This window comes from Plectropomus leopardus, chromosome 16, assembly GCF_008729295.1.
Source record: "Plectropomus leopardus isolate mb chromosome 16, YSFRI_Pleo_2.0, whole genome shotgun sequence".
NCBI classification, from domain to species: domain Eukaryota; kingdom Metazoa; phylum Chordata; class Actinopteri; order Perciformes; family Serranidae; genus Plectropomus; species Plectropomus leopardus.
In genome coordinates this window covers 24120259-24142097 of record NC_056478.1, presented here as the reverse complement: position 1 = coordinate 24142097, position 21839 = coordinate 24120259, and the positions used below count along the sequence as shown (strand labels likewise).

The 21839-nt window shown below is 40.3% G+C and overlaps 1 protein-coding gene across 2 annotated transcripts in view; it reads right to left on the bottom strand.

Moving 5' to 3' along the window:
• Window positions 1–21839, bottom strand: part of hivep2a (HIVEP zinc finger 2a) — a 116144-nt gene that overhangs the window by 60101 nt on the left and 34204 nt on the right. The window contains exons 1-2 of one of the 2 annotated variants that reach the window (XM_042503672.1): window positions 15377–15718; window positions 4012–4066 (exon numbers count right to left, since the gene is read on the bottom strand). The gene's annotated coding sequence lies outside the window, so the exon portion shown is untranslated. Of the gene's footprint in view, window positions 1–4011; window positions 4067–15376; window positions 15719–21839 lie in introns of those variants that run through there. The other variant, XM_042503671.1, reaches the window with a different exon arrangement.

The window sequence follows — 21839 nt, the reverse complement described above, 5'->3', positions numbered from 1 at the left end:
ATTTGGTAACTGTAAAGACCAGGGCATACAGTATGATTCACAAAATGCTCATATAATCATCAAATTACTCAGTGACTCCCTGTGCCCTGCATAGAAATGCCTACATTTGTGGTGTTTCTCATTTATAAATGTTTTTTTCCATTAATTTATCACCTGTCTGTATGTGTCATGGCAGAATTCAGCAAGATTACATTTATTACAATACAGAATTTCGGGACACGATCTAATTATGCTCTCTTTTAACCCAGCGTTGACGATTTTTTTCCGTGTGCATGTTGAAATTATGATGTTATGTCTTTTAAATTGATCTGCTCATATTTACATTCTTTAAAAGAATTACATGTGTTTCCTCCTTCCCCAAAAGTCGTCTTTAGCAGCTAAAAGGAGAGTGGATTCATACCGATGTTGTCATTGCTGTCAAGTTTGCTCAGACCTTAATTGACAGCAGACGCTCACTAGTTCTCCATCCAGAACAATCCATTTTTTATGAGTTAATATTTTCAACACTCGCAGTTTACAGTTACTACCCCAGCTGTTTGCCACCTGTCCATTTTGCGTGCTTTTCCTTGTCCTGGCCGCATGTGAACATGTATTTCCATTTATGTTGTTGCCATGCATGGGGCTGCAAAAACAAAGTGGATTTATGCTCCTGATGATATCAAGGGCAGACAAATGCCTGTCTTACTGCCTCTGGAGGTCGTCAAGGGCAACTGGATCCTTGCTCGCTGTCAATAAACCGAGCGTGGGTGCATTTACCCCTGAATTATTCTGCTGTTTAGCTTTATCCAAATAGTGTGGTGACCCGTAATTTGAGCCAGTTCAAACAGTTTGACATTTGCGTTTATTCTGCACTCAAATGTGACCACAAATTTACAACAAAACGGCACCAAACAAAACTCTCGCACCGCATTCTGCTGGTGAATCATTGAACTACTCTGCCTTTTGTTTCATTTGATCTAATGTTTCTGTATGTTTGGTTTATAGTGAGAATGTATTGTGTTGATGAAAGCCACATTTCCCACAGGGGAGAGTAGAAAGTCATCGACCCCGACCACCCCTCTGCCTGTGTTAGAGAACGAGCGTTACCCAACTGGAGCAAGACAGCTGCATCAATATCAGATTGGAGATGGGGGGAGTGGGGGTGGGTGGGGTAAAGAGGCCATGAAAGAGAGACCGAGAGTGGGGAGAGAAAGAAGAGGTCAGCAAGGTTCTATTTTTATCTTTCCCCGAGTCGTGTCTCGGCTTGAATGGAGGCAAAGAAGCAAAGAAGAATTGTGTTGAAAGGCGCGAGCACGGAAATTATTTCATAACCTTGGCACACAGCAGCCTGCTGAAAGCCAGCGAGTTCTGTGAATGTGTGTGTGTGTGTGTGTGTGTGTGTGTGTGTGTGTGTGTGATCACGAAGCACCAAGCCATCATCACAGCCTCAGTCTGACTTGCCCCGGAGAGCTCCGAACACATCTTCTCATTGCGACATTTTGTGTTGTGCTGATTTGTTTTTTCCATGATATATTTTCGTAGTTTGGCCCATGCTCACTTGTGCTGCCTTTGTAGTCCCTAAGTGATGTTTATATTACAGTGTGTGTGTGTGTGTGTGTGCGTGTGTGTGTGTGAGAGCTTGTTAGGGCAGGTAACATATTCTTTTACAGCTTTTTAACATACTTCTCTCGGGTCCACCAACCACAGTGTCTGTGTCAAACCAAAATCATCCCAGCTACTTCAACTGATGGTAATTTAGCTCGCTGGAATGTGTGTGTGTGGGTGTGTGTGTGTGCGTGGGTGGGTGTGTGTGTTCTACAGCTGACTTTTCGTTCCATTTCTGGTTGTGGTCACATTGAAATTCGGTCCTCTCCTGCTGTTGTAACTATTTAGACTTAGGAAATTCTTTTGATTTTCTTATTTTTACTGGACCACTGATGTTTGTCAGCCAGTCAAGCTGGTTCAGAAACCAGCCAGTGAAACTCAACAATAAAGAAAAATAGCCGGAATACTAGCAAACCCAGTTTAACCATCTTTACAAAAGTATAAAACTCGGATAGCTATTAGTTAAGTAGTTTTAGAATATAATGTGTAACCATGTTAAACAGTCAAGAAACCAGTCAAATCAGCTCAGAAACCAGTAGTACTCCACAGTAAAAACCAGTGAAACCTCTATACAGCATGCAACAGTACATATATAACAAAATAAACAGATAAGCAACCAGTCAAATCAGTTCACAGACACCAGTCGTTAATACGCCACAATAAATACCCACAAAACCAGTAAAACCAGGTCTAAGACAGAATGTAACAAAATAAACAGATAAGAAACCAGTTAAATCAGAACAGAAACCAGCTATCCAGCTAATCAGTTGGCCAGTTCACCGACACATTAACACCATAGACAGCAGTCTAACCAGTTTAAAAACAACCTTTTTTAAATCAGTAAAACGTTACAGCAGACACTAAGCTGAGCAACAAATGGCTTAGATCCAGTTTGACCACATCAGCATCATGCTGGTCTGCGCCACAGTTACACAACTTAGGGGATGTATTTGCAAAACAATCTTTAGGCTCACAGTAGATTTGGTTGTTTGTACACACTCACTTATCCAAACTGCACAATCCAAAAGTATGAGAACAGTCACGTGTTTTCCATTGTATTGTTACTTAAGCAAAATGGACATGAAGTGATACAGTGAAGTGAATCTTAGATCAAATCCATATCGAATGAGTCGGACTTATGGCCCTTTTTTTAACACAGACCCCTTCAGTTTTAGGACACTGGCCTGCAAGGAGCTATGCAGTCACATTACCTTAACTAAACTCTGCATGAAAGGTCTACTTACTAGGTTTTCCCCACAGGGGTCTCATGGTTTTCCCCACTGGATAAAGGTCAAAACTCAAAAACTCAAAACACTATGGGTTGTGGATAAAAGCTCTGTAAAAAAAGAAAAAAAAGTAAGTGAAACTTGAGCTAATATTTTACTTCTACCCTGGAAATAAAAATAAGTCTTAACTTTATTTAGCTTTAATTAACTTTAATTTGTACATTTTGCCAATCAACAAATGCAGTACAGGAGAATTACATCATTAGTTTCCTTTTTTAGTAAGCAGCAGTTTGAGAAGTTTGAGTTACAGGTTGGATAATTGGTCCAGTCAGAGCTGATTAGATCAGATATATGGATCAGAGGAGCAAACTTTTAGACTCAGCGCAATAAACGCTTAAGTTTTCCTTTCCCTGTGCCTGATGTTCTCCTGCTCCATCTGTGCCCAGATGCTCTCTGATAGTGTGGTGCAATGAATAACCAAACAATTTTCCACCAGTGCCACTACTGAACAGTTCATCTCCAAAAATATAAAAATCAACGTGTGGTGGCAGATGTTTTAATCGTGGTGGGCTGCCACAAATAAACAAATCTGTGGGAAACCCTGAATTTTACTTAACTTGTCTCCAATTACTTTCTGTGCCCTTACTGGAAGAATATGTATTAAAAGGATGATAGTTCTGTTGTAAACACCCTCACATTAAATCATCACTTTATTCTAATAGTTGTTTATTTATAAAAACCAATATGCCAAAACAACACTTGTACTCTTACTCAGATCTCCATGTGTAAAGACGTTTACGTTCATAGAATTGTCTCTGTTTTGGAAATACTTATCATGTTTTCATCGAGGAACATTTCTCTGAAGTGGATTTATGTGATTTTGAAACGCAACATTAATTTTAAATGCCCTGAGTGGAAAATACTCCAAAGCTGTGTGGAAACCATCCAAAGGTTAGGGATACAGCCCTGAATCACCCTGTACATGTGAACCTTAGATGTATTCAGATTAGTGGATGGAAAATAAGCTTTTTGGGAACATTCTTGGCCTGAATGAAGCGCTCTGTGTTTATGAACCTCACACACCTCATCACACCCACAAAATCCACATTACCCAACTCAGGCTGAACTGTCCGCTGTCCTGTAAAACCTCTGAGGAGTCATTCAAGTAAGATAAAGCATGCTGAATTCACTGACAGGTTACCTGTTGGTTTGGTTTCAGCGGGAGTTCCGACAGAAAGTGTCCTTACGTGGCCATCCTGGAGGAAAACACACAAAACAATAATTGTGAGCGCGATTTCATGACTTAAACCTCTTGAACCCCCTTCACCCGTTGGTCAATACAAACTAATGCTGTGGAGCCAACTTTCATTCAAACACCACTGAATATTAACTTTTAGAAGATATTCCAAAGTTAAAAAAAACAACCCAAAAAACACTCACGCTGAATTTTCGGGAAGGTGAATAAAAGCACGAACAAGACACATGGAAAATCTTATTTTCACAAAAAGGTGCAGCCCTAAAAGGAACATGTGCACCAAGTTAAAATGTTTGACCCTCTGTAAACATCATAAGGTTTTAATGAAGACTTAGAACAAGCAGATACATATTTAAAATATTGGATGCCCTCAGATACTTTGACAATCTTCTAACTGACAGGAAAGCTGTACATTAAGAGGTTAAAGATGTGTTTGAGTGTTTATGTTTGTATTTGGCTTGAATGTGTTTGTCTGCGCTGTGTAAGTGTGTATTCGAATTAGTATTTGTGTGTATTTAACTGGTTTTATGGTGTGTGTGCGAGTTTGTGGATTTAATCAGGGGTTTCCGTGTCAGTGTGTGTGTGTGTGTGTGTGTGTGTGTGTGCATTTCTGGGGGAGTCTGGTCACTATCGCAACAGGAAATAAACAGGATGTGGTAGAGGAAGTGGTCACCGGAGGTGTGAAGCAGAAACCCCACCCTCCCTCTTTTACTGTTTCACACAGACACACACATGCAAATGCACAAAATAGCTACTTCAGCAGGAAGAAATGAGAGAGAGAGTGGAAGAAGAGAGAGAAGGAACAAATACTGAGAGAGAAAGAGGAAAAATACAGTTAAAGAAAGCAGAGGCAGAGGAAGAGGGCAAGACAAATGGGGAGAAAGGGGGAGAAGAAAGAGAGGGAGGACATGAAAAAAAAAGAGAGCCAGAGAGATAGAGGGGAGAAAAAGACAGAGCAATAGTGAAGGAGGGGAGGGTACAGAGACAGGAGGCAGAGAGAGCAGGCAAAGGGGGAAAACCTGAAAGAGAAAGACAAGGGTGAGACAAACAGCGTAGGACAGAGGGAGCAGATGGGAAGGAAAAGAAAGAGGAGGCAGAGGAGGTGAAAGAGAGCAAGAGAGATGGGAAAAAGGAAGGGAAAGAGAGAAAGAAGGAAGAGAGTGTAACAATGTGAGAGAGAGAGAGGGGACAGAGGAAAACTAGGGGAGCAGGGAGGGATAAAGAGGAGGCAGAAGGGGAGGAAGAGAGAGAAGCAAAAGGAGGAAGGAAAGAAAGACATGGTGGAGAAAGAGAAACAAGAGCGAGAGAGAGCAGGAGAAATGTGAGAGGGGGCAGGAGATAAAGAGAGGAGGAAAAGGAGGAGAACTAGAGAAAGAGAGAGGAGGCAGAGGGGGAGGAGAGAAAGAGACAGAGGGAGGGGTGAGATGAAAGAGCACGAGAGAGAGAAATCTCACGGGCAGGAAAGTTCCTCCAATTCATCTGATTTGTCGTCTCTTTGCCACATAGTTTAAAATGTGGCGGAGAACGGAAACACACACACACACACACACACACACACACACACACACACACACACACACACACACACTGATGGAAAAGGCCAAACGACACACAAACATCCACACAAATACCGACAACGTAATGGGTGGAAAACATCAAAACACACAGTGACAGACAAGTGGACAGTCACATGTGCCACACACACACACACACACACACACACACACACACACACACACACACACGCGCACACACACTGGGATGGCTGTTTTGAGATCAGATTTTTCCGTGTCGTCCTCTTGCTCCACTCTGCCAGGAGTAAAGCAGGGAGAAACTATGACACTGTTTTTCTGTTTCATGTCTGTCAAAACACACATCACTCACACACACAGATGCACACACACACACATACACACAGACACACAACAAGGTTGAGTTCTGTGTCTTTCCATCCGTCTGAATTGAGCTTTTCCAAAGAGGAAAATGAAGCCATCCAGCTGTGAGCCTTTTTTATTTTCTAACAACATGATCACACTTAATCTACACTGCAGCTCCCCTGCATGTTTTACCCATAATCCCGTTTGGTTGCTGAGTCCAGTGAATGATTCCATGACTCAAAGGAGCTGATGTGAAATTGATCAGGTCTGGTTATTGATATAATACCACAGCTATTGCTGCAGAGGGGAGTGAAAGTCATTCATTTTCTAGGCATCTCAAAAAGTGAGAATTTACATGATGTCACCACCACTTGACCTTTGACACACAAAGTATGTAAAAGACTCAGTAAAAAAAAGTGTTATCTTACATTCATTATCCATAAGCACAAATATGACAATAGGATGAAAGGATAATTTCAGTAGTCAGCAATACACAGTTTCCTTAATCAGGTTAAGATCATTAGTGTGAAGGTAAACATACTTATGGAAGCCTAATGAAGCTGATGTAAGTTATGTGACACCACAGGCTTTAAAGGGAAAGCCCATTAATTATTGCTCTTCTACAAACTGCTTGGATTTTGTATGTTATAGTGGGTGTTTTTCTTCAGATGATCACCAAGTGAAGGAGCGATTCACTGCAACTATTACTGCAACTTTCATGCACCAAAGCGATCTTAAGATATTAGTGAGAGTCAGCAAGAAAAATCTGGTTCAAGCACGTTAAGGAATTAGAGGTTTAAGTGATACAGAGACGCAATAAATTTACATTGTGTGTGTTGATAGTAATGAAGGAACATATCACCTAGTGCAACGGTGTGGCTCATTTATGTGTTTAAAATAGCTTTTGGATGACAATGAAGCGCACAGAGGAAGAAGATATATCAGGCTTTGATACGCACACAATACTTTATAATGGATCAATTAATTAAACGTTTTTGTCCTTTTAGGGGATTTGTTGACAATGACAAAAATACAGAATATCCCAGTATCAACCTTTATTTATAATATGTAACTTATCCAAAGTTGCAGCTACGGCATTACACAAAGACAACTCATAATTGTGTTGTTTAAAAACCAGACATGTGTCTTGTTACTCATCATCTTCAACAAGAACCCCAACCCCAAATCAACCAAAAACCTCCTACAACAGGAAACTTCTTCTGATACATTAAACCAAAGCTGCTGGCCACCTAACTGTAGCATTAACGTTGTTTCAGGAGAGATGCCATTAATTGCATCTCAAAAGCTGTTGCTTTGAAAGGGTTCCTCCAGTGTATCATGTAGAACAGTTGGTATCACATCTAACAAACTAGTCCTTCGGAATGACGCTATGTATTAACTATGAGGTTACGAATTAAATGTAGCTATGCAGGTAGGGTTTAGGCAAGTCAATTTCTTTTGGTTGGGTTTAGGAAAGGTATCATGGTGAGGACATACCTTAAAATGACTCAGAGTTCACTGTTTCATACAGGACGCAAACACCGGTCACCTGGGAGAAAGTCCTGTGTTGTCTGACCCATCCACCGCCCCAACTTGCCTCCTTCCTTTATATTACTTCGTTCTTTCTTCTTTATTCGGTGCATTGATCACATAATCGCTGCATTCCCAATTGCATGGGTTATAAACGAATTATGGTGCATTACATTTCATAGGTGTATGTAAACAATACATGAGAGCAGCCTGGTTTTCCATCTAGATTGGGAATTTGAACCAACAACCATCATGTTTTACGTCCACAAAGGCTTTCCTTTAGACTTCCTCTGCTCCAGTTTAAAATTCATGAACATGCAGCAAGCAGTGCTTTATTAACATTCATATTGTTTTAAATTCACCACTTCTGTTTGTTGAGTGGTGCAGTGAGTGGAAAAAATGAAGACAAAACCGATGAAAGGAAAATTCAGCAGAGAGAGAGGGGATGACATGCAACAAGGTCACAAGTTGGATTCAAATCCACAACATCTGGAATACATGGCTGCAGGGTGGGAAATTACCACCAGCCATCAGCCAAACTCTGGCAACTGGTGGTTGCGACTGGTAGGCTTGTCTACTGGACCCAGTGTTCTGGCGAGGGACCAGCCATCATTTGGAGTTTGATTCTGTTCTAAGTAGCATATTTGGGTGCCAAAATGAAGAGGGAAGCAAGTGAATTTTGGAATCTGTTAACCACCGTAGGCTGGCAGATAAAAAGCTTCCATCTTCCCTGATAGTCTGCACAGAGTGCTCGCCAATGAAAGAGAGTCGATGTAAAAAAACAACTTTCAGAGCCACGTGACTTTCTGAAAGTAAGGGATCAACTCCCACTAATCACATTCCTCCCCTTTAACTTCTTTTCCTACCTTCTCTCCAAACTGGAGGATGGAAAGATCAAGGTAGAGATGAGACACAAGCGGGTGAAGGAGAAACAAAGAGGTGTCGAATATTCATCTGTTGATTTTCCATTCAGTGCAGACTGGGAAGTCAAATGGCCTCAGGGCGAGGAAAAATTTGGATTCTATTCTCATCTCTTCCCTATTCCCTTTTTCACTCCTCTATCCTCCAGTGAACCCGTCTCGTATATAGCCATGAACTATTTGTATTTCTGTTTGTATTCTCATCTTGCTACTCATCACCCTTTTCTTTCCATGTGTGTTCCATTTTTGTAATGTTAAAACAATCAACCGACCAGGCAACCGTTCAAACAACCATCAATCAAGCATATACTATAATAACAAGGACTTTCTTTGTTTACTCCTGTCAGCACATTGGTCATGTGATCGCAGCCTTTACGTTTAAATGGGTTGTACTTGCATTACTGATTACGAGGGTTGTATACCAATTCTATTGCATTACTTTCAAAGGTAAACGTTTGAACAGTGAATATGAAAAGCCTGAAGCATTCAACCGAATCAATCAACCTCAATCCAAGCTAGCCTAAGTGAATTTCATTCAGTTAAACTTCACAAGAGCTTCTAATCATGCATTATTTTTTTTCTATTGTTATCTGGGGCTCTTTGAGCCAACGAACTAAACAGCTATGATGTCAAGAACCAAATCAGAGACAAGTACTTCATTTAAATGAATCAACCAACAATAAGCCATCAAAAGAAATCATCTTTACGTAAACCAGTAACCAATCAAACAGACTTCATGGACCCCTTCAGTTTAAAACAACCAATAGACCAATTTTCCAATATTTTGCTCCCATCTCACAATTACAATGTGAAAACCAACCAAGCCGTCACCCAGCAGCTGTGTATCCAAACTCCTTATAGCTAAGGGATGTAAAAACATTCATTGACCGTCATATCAATCGACCAATCAATTAAGTATCTAAATGACCCATAAATTCTGGGTTCCTACAAACAAGGAACTCAGTTTCAGTGCTGTATTTTTGTGCTTGACTGGCTGAAAAATGTGAGATAGATTTTTGTTAATTTTTGGAAGCACTGCACTAAAGGGAGAAGAAAAGGGGAAGGAAAATGCCCACTTTTTTATTTTTCTTCCACTGTTAAGCTGCTCATTATGGAACCAGAACCCCCACCCCCCAAACCCACACACACACACACACACACACACACACACACACACACACACACACACACACACACACCCCTTCCCTCAAACACACACACACACACACACACACACACACACACACACACTCAAACTGCTTACTTTTACACCTATGGGAAGAGAACAAGAATGACGGAGAGACAGGAGAAAGTTTGGCAGGGAGAAAACAGTTAACTCCTCTAAGTTTCCATGTCTGCACAGCACTGGGCCTCTTTATCATTTGTCTTTTGTTTTGACGGTGAGGCAGCTGGGCCTTTCCTGGGAGGTGAGGAGTTTGTTTTTTTTGAACATGTAGCTGCAATGTGTAAGGCAGTTGGAGTTAAATTCAGAGATTATTGTAGAGGTGGCCGGAGATGCCATTGGCATGAAAAGGTAGAAGAAATGAGAATAAAGAGATAAAACAGATCCAAACTAAGAAAACTTTTAAAGAGGTGAAAACCCAAAAGAAAGAAGCAGAAATGGGATAGGAAAAAAAGAAAGAGAATAGTTAATTAGAAAAAGATAGGATGGTGATAAGAGAAACAGATAGATGAAAATAAATAAAATGAGAACCAAAAATGGGAAGACAAGTATAGCGAAAAAGGAAAGAAGAGGAGATGAATGGAGAGGTGAGGTGAGGACAAGGGCGGGAGGCAGGAGGAGTGACTATGAGAGAAAGAAGACAGGAATAGAAAGAAGATGTGGAAAACATACAAAGAAACAGGAGAGGAAGAAAGGAAAGAAAAGTGGAGAGAAAAAAGGTGCAACAGAGAATATTTTACTGCAATAAACAAAATCCATTCATACCCGTCTTTCTCTAGTCTACCTCCATCACTCCTTTTTCTCTCCATCTAACTCTTTCCTATCATTCATCCTTCCATCCCTCTTATCATCCCTTTTCCCCACCATCACTTTATCATCCCCATGTTTTATCCTCTATCACTTCTCTCTCTTTCATCTCTCCTCATCCCCCTTCATCACTCCTTCTCTCTCCATCCCTCCAACTCCTCCCATCACTCCCCACTGTGAGTCTGAAGCTCCATCGTTCCCTCTCTCCCTGATCTTCAACATCCCTCATCTCTACCTCCATCATTCAGTCATTCCATCAACACCCATCCATTCTGACATCCATCTGTATCCCTCCTCACTTGTATCTGTTTTCCCCCGTCTGCCTCCATCTGTCCATCCCTCTCTCTCCTATCATCCCTCCATCATGAAGCTCTGTTTGCCAGGCCAACCAGAGGCTATGATATGCTGCCACTACCTCCTGTCTGTGTGTGTGTGTGTGTGTGTGTGTGTGTGTGTGTGTGTGGTCCTGGCAGCGTTTGCAGCACAGAAGGTATAAGGGGCTTATACCTGCAGAGAGAGAGAGAGAGAGAGAGAGAGAGAGAGAGAGAGAGAGAGATGAATGTGGAGTGTGTCGTAAAACTGGACGTCAAGGTGATAGAGCCACCTGTCCTGCTTGAGCATGTGTGTTTGGGTGTGTGTTAAGGATACTAAGAGGAAGCAGGGTTTTGTTTGGTAACATGAGTTTTGTGGTTGAGTTACTACACACACACACACACACACACACACACACACACACACACACACACACACTCAAAAGAAGCACAAATATAGGTCAGACGCACAGTTGGACAGACAGATAGATGTCACAAAGAAAGAAAAAAATCAGATGTGCATATCTTTAAAAGTTAATTCCTGTGTATAAGAGCTTGGGTCTTATTTTTGTTGTTTTGTTAAACTTAACCATCAGTTTGGGTAACATTTTACTCACCAAACTAAGTTGCTAGTTAATCTGATAAATTGATTGATCAGACAGTTTGTAAATAAAACCCCAGGTTTGCTGAAGTTACTTGGTAATGATTATTTACCAAAAAACTGAAAAACACCAATAGTCGACCCAACAATATCTTCGCAAAATCGGTATTGAGGTATTTGGACAAAAATATTGGACATTTGACTTTCACCATATCGCCCAGCCCTGACTACAGTATTTTTATAACTGATACAATCATTCTTGTGGAAAAAATAATAATCTAGATCTCAACTGCATCTAACAATCATCATATCAGCAGATCTACCAAAAAAACAAGTAAGTGGACGAGTTAAAAGTTCTTTTATGTCAAACTGTCCTTTCATCCTTTGCCAAGGGCGTCCATTTTGTTAACAACTGTCAGCTAACTTGCATGCTAACTACCACGTCTCCAGTGTTTTATGCTTATTCAAAATAGTCAACACACCACTTCCTGTACACCGGAGGAGACATTTTCCTGAGAAACAGCTGCCAGGCAGACTTTACCAAGCAACAGCAGCACAACATGCAGAAAAATAAAAGCAGATAGTGTTCACTGTGATGGATTAGATGTCTCTGCAGGATCATTTTCATACTGTACGCAAATAAGCGGGAACATGCCTGCAAGCTGGGAAAGACAGCACAGAATTCAGTTCTTCGGAAAGTTGTTAGCTTCATGAAACGATAATTGTTCTCCCGGTTTAATCACCATCAGGACATTGTTAGATGTTAGTGCTAATGTAGTTGTTTCAGCAGACTGTTATTTGGGGCCTCTGCTGGCTCTTCATGATGCATGACAGCATCTTTCTGGGAAGCAGGATTCTCATCTCCAGAGTCACGTCTCACAAAAAACCAAATCCCATCGAAATGAACGGCGTTATCGCTGCTAAGGTGAAGCGATTGACTGTGGCCTCAGACACACATCGCCTACTCACCCGACTGCAGAGCATTGCACGGCGCATGCACGTTCGCACACACACACGTGCGCTGCAAACACACACGTGCACATACCAGGGCAGAAGCAGCACACTTCACTGTCTGAGAATTTGTGAATGGAAAAATGGTTTAACACACTTGGCGGACCAGCACGACTTCCTACGCTTCTTTCTAGGAGGACTGTGGGGACGGATTGTCTGTCTGTCTGTCCTTTTTTCTGTCTATTAGTCTTTCTGTCATTCTGTCTGTCTGCTTGTCTGTCAGACATGTATTTTTATATCTGCTTCATCACTCTTTTACTGTCTCAACATTTGCCTGTGTGTCTGGCTGTTTTTAGCAGTCTGTCTTTTTCCATGTGTCTGCCTGTCTTCCTGTCTGTTTTTTCTGTCTGTGTGTCCTTATATCTATTTGTTTACCTGTCTGTCTGTCTGTCTTTGTCTGTTTGTTTAACTGCCCGTCTGAATGCCAACTTGTCTGTCTGTCTGTTTTTGTTTGACTCTCTATCTGCCTGCATGTCTGTCTTCTTACTTCCAAATCTGTCTGCCTGACAGCCCATCTCATGTTGGTGTCTCTGTGTCACTTTATTTGTCCTTCCATCTACAGTATTGACTGAACTGTCTGTCAGTCTCTTTCTGGAAAAAACAGACAGACAGCTACATCTTTTCCACTGTGTCTTTCCCACTGTCTGTCACTAAACCCAGATTTGAACTATTGTGGCGTGTATTTAAAGATACAGAGTCTATTTTGATAGCTTATATTTACCCTGCTTTCAAGCGGTGTCGGAATAATTGGAAAAAAAGAGCTCTAGAATTCATATGAATGCCGATCAAGATGGACCAGCAACTCAGAGAGTAAACACTTTGTTACATGAGCTGCAGAGTTGATGTCACATGTGCAGAAACATGGCGGCCGAAGGCAAATGTTTGCTTAATGCAGCGTCTAAAAGTAACTTTTTGACTCTGAGAGGACTGGTAGATGAAAATATCCACTGGCCATCCATATTTTTTTTTCTGCCCAAAATAATAAAATGCCTGACAGACAGTGGAGGAGCAGCAGCAGCGTGCCTGTAAATGACACCAAAACACAATAGGGACTTTAAGCATATTTTCTTCCTACATGACTATTTTGGTACAAACATTTCACTGCCAGTGTGGCAGATAGCCTTTAGGGATTTACTTGCCAAACGGAAAATCTACTGCATCTGGTGCTTGGTGGGTGTTGACTTCAGAACCCTGGTTGATGGTGTAAAACTTATATTAATATACATATTAATATACATATTGCACGTCAATTTTTGTGTAATTTGTTATGTTGTTTGTTATGGTATTAGGTTGTAATAGTTGGTTGCTCTCCACGTAGAGTGATTTTGACTAGCTAGAAAAGTTATTTATCAGCCTAAGTAACGTAAAGTAATAGTTAAGTAGTTTTGTACTGATGCAGCGACAAGTCTGAGACAAAATTACTTTGTTATAAAAAAGCTTCAGACTCTTGTGTTTTTAAACCCAACTGGCACAAGATGTCAAAATGATGTCAGAAAGATGTTGGACTCTTACGTCAGACAGATATTAAATTATGGTTATAATTTTTAAAAAAATCAAGTCTATGATATATTGAATATCTAATGACATTAAAATTTTGCGTTGTGTGAATAGAAAAATTAAGACATTTAGACATTTTAAAGATGGTGGGTTTTGTTGCAGATTACTATATGAAGATATCCTCCATCAAAATGTCAATGGCATGAGATTTTTGGAAGACATTTGATTTTAATTACTTAACAACACAACTACACACAACCTAAATATCAACTTCAAAAGATGTTTTTGACCAGCTGGGAATGCCCTGAGTAGTAAAATACAACACACCATCTTTGCAGCATCCCTGTGTTTCCACATTGCAATTTTAAAGTTCATGAATGCACTAAAGTCGGACAAACGACTTCCCAGCTTAGGATATGCAACCATCCAAGAAGCATGTGAATAAAGCCTAATTATAAAGCATTTAAAGACAAAAATGACCTGGAACTTGATTGGGTACATTTCAAAATCAAATTCAAAGTTATACCATGCACACAGTTTACAGTGAGCTAAAACACCAGAGAGAAAATGAGGAGATGAGGTGAAATGAAAAATTATAAAAAGGGAAAGAAAGAAATGAGAAAAGGAAGAGGAGAGGAATGGGAGCGAGGAGAAGCAAAGTGCAAAAGTGGCCAAAGATAAAGACTTAAATTTAAGAAGGTATGAAGAGAGAGAGATAGATAAAAAAAGTAAAAGTGGAGAACAACAAAAGCACAAAAAAGTACATCATAAAAACACATGGCATCAAGACAGAGAAGAGAGGGACAAAAAGATGACAAGGAATCGCTCTCAAGGTCACTGTAATCACACTTCTTTACTCTGACAGACAAATGGCTGTGTGTTTGTGTGTGTCCAGGCAGCAAGGGAGACATAAAACATAAATGCAAACACACACACACACACACACACACACACACACACACACACACAATGCACTGCTCAACCTGTTTTCTTGTAAATCACTGTTCTCAAGAGAAGACAAGCAACACCCTGTGTGTGTATGTGTGTCTGTTGCGGTGGCACCCCTCAGTTAATGGAGGGAACTGACACCACTGTGTGAGACAGTCAGCTGTCCAGTGTGTGTGTGTGTGTGTGTGTGTGTGTGTAAATTAACAACAGCACCCTGGGAGAGAGTAGAGGGTGCTGAGGGATGAGGGTTTCAGTAGATAGATATGTCACAGCTACCTTTGTCTCTCTCTCTCTATCTCTCGCTCTCTCTCTCACACACACACACACACACACACACACACACACAAAACACACGCTGTCATTCACGGCTGCTGCATTGCCACGACAACGGCGGACGAGGACATCCCCCCTGCTTGGTTGCAACAGACACAAACACACAAACACACATACACACAGACACACAGGAAAGAACCCTTTACAAACTCGAAAAGGAAAGCATCACAAGGAAGAAAGAAAAGTTCAAGTATAGACAGATGTACAGATGTATGTATGTATGTACAGATAGATATATAGATATATAGATAGATAGATAGATAGATAGATAGATAGATAGACTGTAAACCAACCTGGCCGGCTCTCCCTCTCTATCACCGAAAGCATTCCTCTGTGTTCACACTCCCTCCTTCCATCGCCACGGTAACAGACACACCGACCGGCAGACCCTCTCACACACACTTTCTCCTCTCTCCCTCTGTTTAACACACACATTCACACACACACACACACACACACACTCAAGTTTAAACTCCCATTATGTCCAGTTCGTCAGCAGCCATCCATTCATCCATCCGCTCTTCAGTCCGTCCGTCACTCTGTGTGTTTACATCTGAGTGTGCTCACTCGCTCACCAGTCAGGCATGTGTGTGAGTGTGTCTGTCGGAAGGTGTGTGTATGTGTAAGTGTGTGTGTGTGTGTGTGTGTGTGTGTATGTGTATGTGTGTGTGTATGTGTATGTGTGTGTAAAGCAGAGTGGGAGCCCTAGAGAAACACTCCTCTTGCCACAGGAGTAAAGCCCAGGCGTGACGCAGAGCCAGAAATAGATGGAAGGGCCACGGCTGGGGGGGAGTCGCCGGGCCAACACATACGGCTCTTTTTCAAGGACATGCATATACTGGATGTAAACATACTATATATGCACAACATGTATGAGAAAAAAACTTGTCTCCACATGCATTGTGACTTTAAACCTTTTATGGAGTGAAGTCTATGCATATACGTGTGCATGTGTGTAGTTTAGTGTTTATACAGTCTGTTTTATATTTAGTGTACAGTATATGTTTTAAACTGCTGTATTTTACCACACATATACATATAAAAATAAAATAATCTTAACATTTCTAATCAACCCAAAAGGGATTGGTTAATCATACAAAACAGTTGAGCTAATTTAATGGCAACGTAGTGGGATAATTATTCTAAAATTGGACTGCTACGAGTTTTAATACCCATATTGTTACATACTATATTCTTGACTGTAAGTAGACAGTCAAGACAAGACTAAGGGCAAAAAGACCCTGGAGCCAGCAGGAAGTGAGCCTTAGAGAGCAACACCAGAGTGATACAAGGTGTCTTTCACTGTCTGCAGAAAAGCATCTAACACCCAAGAACTTGTCCACTTTCTTTTTGTCCCCTACTAGGGTCTATATATAAAGGGGCTGTTCATTCAACGTAAGTCGAAACACTCTCAAAATAAAGCTGAAATCAGCGCTTTAACTTCAATGTCACTGTTTCATTTCAGTGTTTCTATGTGTGGTGGTAGCTGACTCGTGTGTGTGTGCCTGTGCAAGCTTATGTCCCTCTGTAATCACTCTGTGCCCCCTCTCTAAATTCTGAGTTATTTGCAAGGCCTGTGAACTGGCAGAAGTCTTAATGAATATATTTTTTCCACTACAGCAGTTTGTGGAGTTTCAGTCGTGGGGTAGATAATTAATCAGTCAATCCAATCAGAGCTGATCAAATCAAATCGATGGATAGGGATCAATGGACGAAAAGCAAACTCTGAAACACACCGAAATAAACAGCTAAGTTGCACATGCATTTTGCCTGGTGCTCTATGTCTCTGCCCTAAGTACACTCTGCGCTGTGAGAGAGTGGTGTTTAAAGAACCAAATTATATATATAAATATATACACACATATACATACATATATACACACACACACACACACACACATATATATATATATATATATATACTGCACTGTATAAATACACTACATTAATTAACGTTACTAGAACACAGAAAAAACAAGAAGACAACAGTTTCCATGTTTACCAGATTGCAGTCTTCTTCTTCACTGCCGTTTTTTAGGCATTTGTGTTTCTTGACACATTACCACCACCTATGGATCAGTATAAAACTGTGTGTGTATGCACCAGCATCTCTCTCTGTTGTGTGTGTATTTAACTAACACTGGGGCCGGTCCTGTTGTGCATTGAGAATACTAAATATCAATGCATTTGATATGAATTTCATATGAATCATTTAATTATGCATGCACAGTGGGCCAAACTCAGGTCAGTACTGATATGTGCTTACTGTGTGTGTGTGTGTTTGTGTGTGTGTGTGTGTGTGTGTGCGTGTGTGTGTGTGTCACAATGCAGTATATTTGCAAACCTCAGCATTGCTCAGCCTGCGCCTGGTTTAACACTGATGTATATATTATGTATTATGTATAGCCACACACACAGATGTATGAATTATGCACATGTGCAGGCTGCTATCAATAAATAGTGACTCCATTGTTTAATGTCATCTGATACAAAACTGTTTTTACCTTTAAATTATTCTATATTATCACATATACTTTAATTAAGTGGCTAACAATCAATGGATTTGAAGTTGAGAACCATCATATGGACTCATACCTCTTCATACTTCAAGGCTGGATAGATGTCTGTTCTCTCCTAAGCATTACCATGGACATTTATAATTCAGTACTTTATCGTTGACTATAAGCTATTTCGTAAGTGTCCACACAGTCAGAGAGAGAGAGAGAGAGAGAGAAAGAGAGAGAGAAAGAGGGAGAGAGAGTAGCGACTGCTGGTTATGAAACAGCTGTTGAGTTGAGGGCTCTGTATGTATCTGAGCCGTGAGAGTGCAGCTTACATAAATACTTGATCATATCTGGATTGCTCTCAGTCTGAAAATATATAATCCCCCTTGTTAGGATCGCTCTCCACGAGGACAGAGCGAGAGGGAAGGGAAGGAGAGATCAAGGAAGAAGGAAAACATCAACTGTCAGAGTTAGTATGGATACGAACACATCATCGCTTTAACAAGATGTTGTCATTACTGTTAACATCCAGCAAACTACAGCTCCCATAAGGCTTCCACTCCCCTCTGGATCTAACGTTGTTATGTCATGAAGTGCTCAAGTCATGTTGGCAAAATGGGAATAACTGACAAATAATGTTTAAAGAACGCGGGAACAAACACACATTATTTCAATCACACCATAGAAATTAAAGCTAAATTACCTATTTTTACCATGTTGCATATCTATACTAGGTCCTTGACAAGTTATGAAAGATAATAAATGAATTCTGGAGACAATGTGGCTCATTTAAATTAAGCTGAATCAATCCCATTAGCTTCAATATTGGATTTTATTTTAAGTTTGTGACAAATATCTGATCAATAGCAGGAGCAGAGATTTATATCTCCTCCTTGAACATCCAACAGGATCATATGCCTGTTGTTTTCCTGCTGTGATTCTGGTGTTTATGGTCTGTAAAATATGATGTGAACTCAACATGAGACAAACAGAATATGTTGTTGAATGTCGACAAAATAGCCTGTGTCTTAACTTTTCTAAGCACTGAAATTTTACAGTCCTGCACAGCTGTAATTACTCTCTTAAAGCAGATTATGAACAGTAAACCTCAGCATCATCTTACAGCTTTTCACAAATACAAGTGACAGAAACTCTCAGTGAAGAACAGGAACTCAACCATCTCGCCAGGAGTGGCCTTGGATGTGCCTGCTCTCAACCAGCTCAGCTGTACAGGGACTCAGGTGCACATGCTCTATGGGCCCAAAAGAGCGTTTTTTCGCATTTGTGCCCAGTGAGCAATGTTTATAGGAATGGAACAGGAATTTAGTCCTATAAACAGAAGTAAAACTGGACCATCCACATTAAATGATTTACCTCTGGTGTCTAGTGACACCAAATAATAATCAATTTACCTGTTCAACCTTTAACGTCTAATTTTTCACTACTGAAAGATAATGTAACTAAAATGAGAGTTTATCACTTTAATGTTTGACTTAATTGCCAGAAAGTGCTACCATAAATTGTTACTGAGGTCCTTAAAGGTCACTGAGTTTATGCAAATTAGAATTATTTCAACATCTAGTTTTTGCTTTCTATTTCCTGCTCAACAGGTAGCAATACCTTCATTGTTTTTGTATCGGTTTCTGGTGTGCGTGGAGTAAACAGGGGAATAGGAACTCGGTCAGTAAAACAACAACCTTAACAACAAAAACAGCATCGCCCTCAGAATTAAGATCTCATCCGATGAAAACGTCACCATCCTGACCGCACTGAAACACCGCTGCAATGAGCAACAAAACCAACAACTGATGGTTTCAGACTGCAAGCAAAACAATAACAGAGTAAAACGGGGGAGATGCAGGTGAAAGCGATGGATATGTAGTGTTCAGGTTAAGATGGAGGATGCAGAGCGTAACCTGATTTGGATCCCGCTATCAAACCGCTAAATGGAGGCCGTTTGTCTTTTGAAGCCCCACTCGCTCTCCTTCTTTGTTAATGGGGAATATTAATTTCCTGTATTCCATCTTTATTGCATTAATATTTGATGATTAAATATGGCTAGAAGCATCTCATCCTCGTCCCCAGCCGCGCACTGTCTCCGTCTTTGTCTCTCTGCCGTTTTACTTTCTGTCTCCCAAAAAGTGTTTTATTTCTGTCTCCCTTTGTCTCGGCCGTGTTTCAGTGTCTTTTTCTTTCTTTGTGTATTTTACTATGTCACTCTCTCATCCTCTACCCTTGAAATGTCTTCCTTTTCTTTCTCTCTTCATTTCTTCTTTAACGTTTGTTTTGCCTTTTCTTTTCTTTTTCTATACTGCAATAGTTTTCCTCTTTAAATGCTTCTCTGTCAGTGTTTTCTCTCCTCCTCTCCCTTTTGTCCTCCTGCCCAGAGCTTTGGTAAGTCTGGTGGTTGCGTGACGAGATCTTGAGCCTTGGTTTCAGTCTTTCCTATGAGTGATGTGACATGATGTCCTCAACACAGGACAGTTATTTATGCATCTTTTACATTGAACAACCATTTGTCGGTGGATTTAGCCAATAAGAACTTTCTGCTAGCAAGAGCCAGTGAGGCTAAATTTGTGTAGAATTCTGTTTTTGGCATTCCATTTCCAATTAATCAATCAATTAGTCACAAACATTATCAATAATACATTATTTTGTCCCCTCTTAGGTCCTATATACACATGATGTCAAGTGTCATTTATCCACATGAATTCCTGCAGCATTACGAGAAACTAGCAAGTGGTATGAACTACAGTCCGACATCCACCATGCCAACAGTTGTCTAGTCTGCACATGCCCTCTCTCTTACACCCACTGCTCTTGAATTTAACATACCAAACAAAAGTAAGAGTCTTACTAATTGTAAAGTAGCATTTCATTGGTTAACTGACAAGCTCACACAAGCACTCACACACACATTAATGTACACACACATACAGTATACCTGCATGCAAAAAACTGAGAGCGCCTGCATGCAACTGCCCACATGTGGACTTTAAACACAGACACAAGTATAAGCACACACAAACACAGCATACCAACACTTAAAACGCATGGCTGCACACAACTGTGAGCCTGCGAGCTTGCCTATAAAATAATGCGCGTGTGCACACACACACACACACACACGACTCTATAGACAACCAGTAGCTTTGGAAGTGGAGCAGAGAAAATGTGAGGGCTGTTCTTTCCACAGCAGAATTTCCCTGCAGCAAAACACCATGGGAAACACGGCATGGTAATAAAACAAGGTGTTTTTCTATGCAATACCCACGGGACCCTGGCAAAACTTTGAGATGGGGAGATGTCTCTTTTTATAATGCATATGAGTCTGTCCTGCCTGTCAACTTGACTGCTGGCTATTCTCTATTGAGAAATAAGCAATTTATCCCTTTGAAACTCAAGAAAATCAACTTAATGTTTTTCAAAAAACATGGGAAGAAGGCAATGAGTAACTTAACATTTAATGACCCAAAAATAGCAACAAATAAATTAAAACTAACCTAAAAATCAGAAAAAAAGGAAAGTAAAAACAAATACAAACAAGGACATGACCAAGAAAAAATTGCTAAGGTTGAAAAAACCAACATAACATATATATATATATATATATATATATATATATATATATATATATATATATATATATATATATATATATATATATATATATATATTCTGTAACATATTACAAATATATAATTCTAATAATAATTAATTATAGTTGCTGTTCGATTTTTTTTAATTTTTGCTCATTGCCTTCCAATGTTTTTTAAGGGAATTACACCTTTTGGCTCAGGTTTTAAAGGTTTAAATACTTGAATGCATCTCAAGAAAAAAACTGATGTCCATCCAGGTTTCAAGGGATTAATAATAATATGACGAATTTCATGTTGCATTCCTCAAAGTTTGGACCAATATTGTGCTATAAATTGCAGGTATATTTCATGAGTTAACTCTTATGGATTGCCTATCTCCCAAGTATGTCACTCTGTTTCTCTGCTCGTCTGCTTTGGTGTTTTCATTTTTTAAAACATTGTGTCGATAAAGTTCATTGAATTTAATTGAGAGAGAGAGGAGGAGAGAGGGACCACTTTAGCCTGTAAGCCACAGGGGGACCCAGTACAGTGTTATGCAACCAAGCCATGCCAACAAACACACTACTATACTAACACACACACACACACACACACACACACACACACACACACACACACACACACACACACACACACACACACAAAGCCCAGCT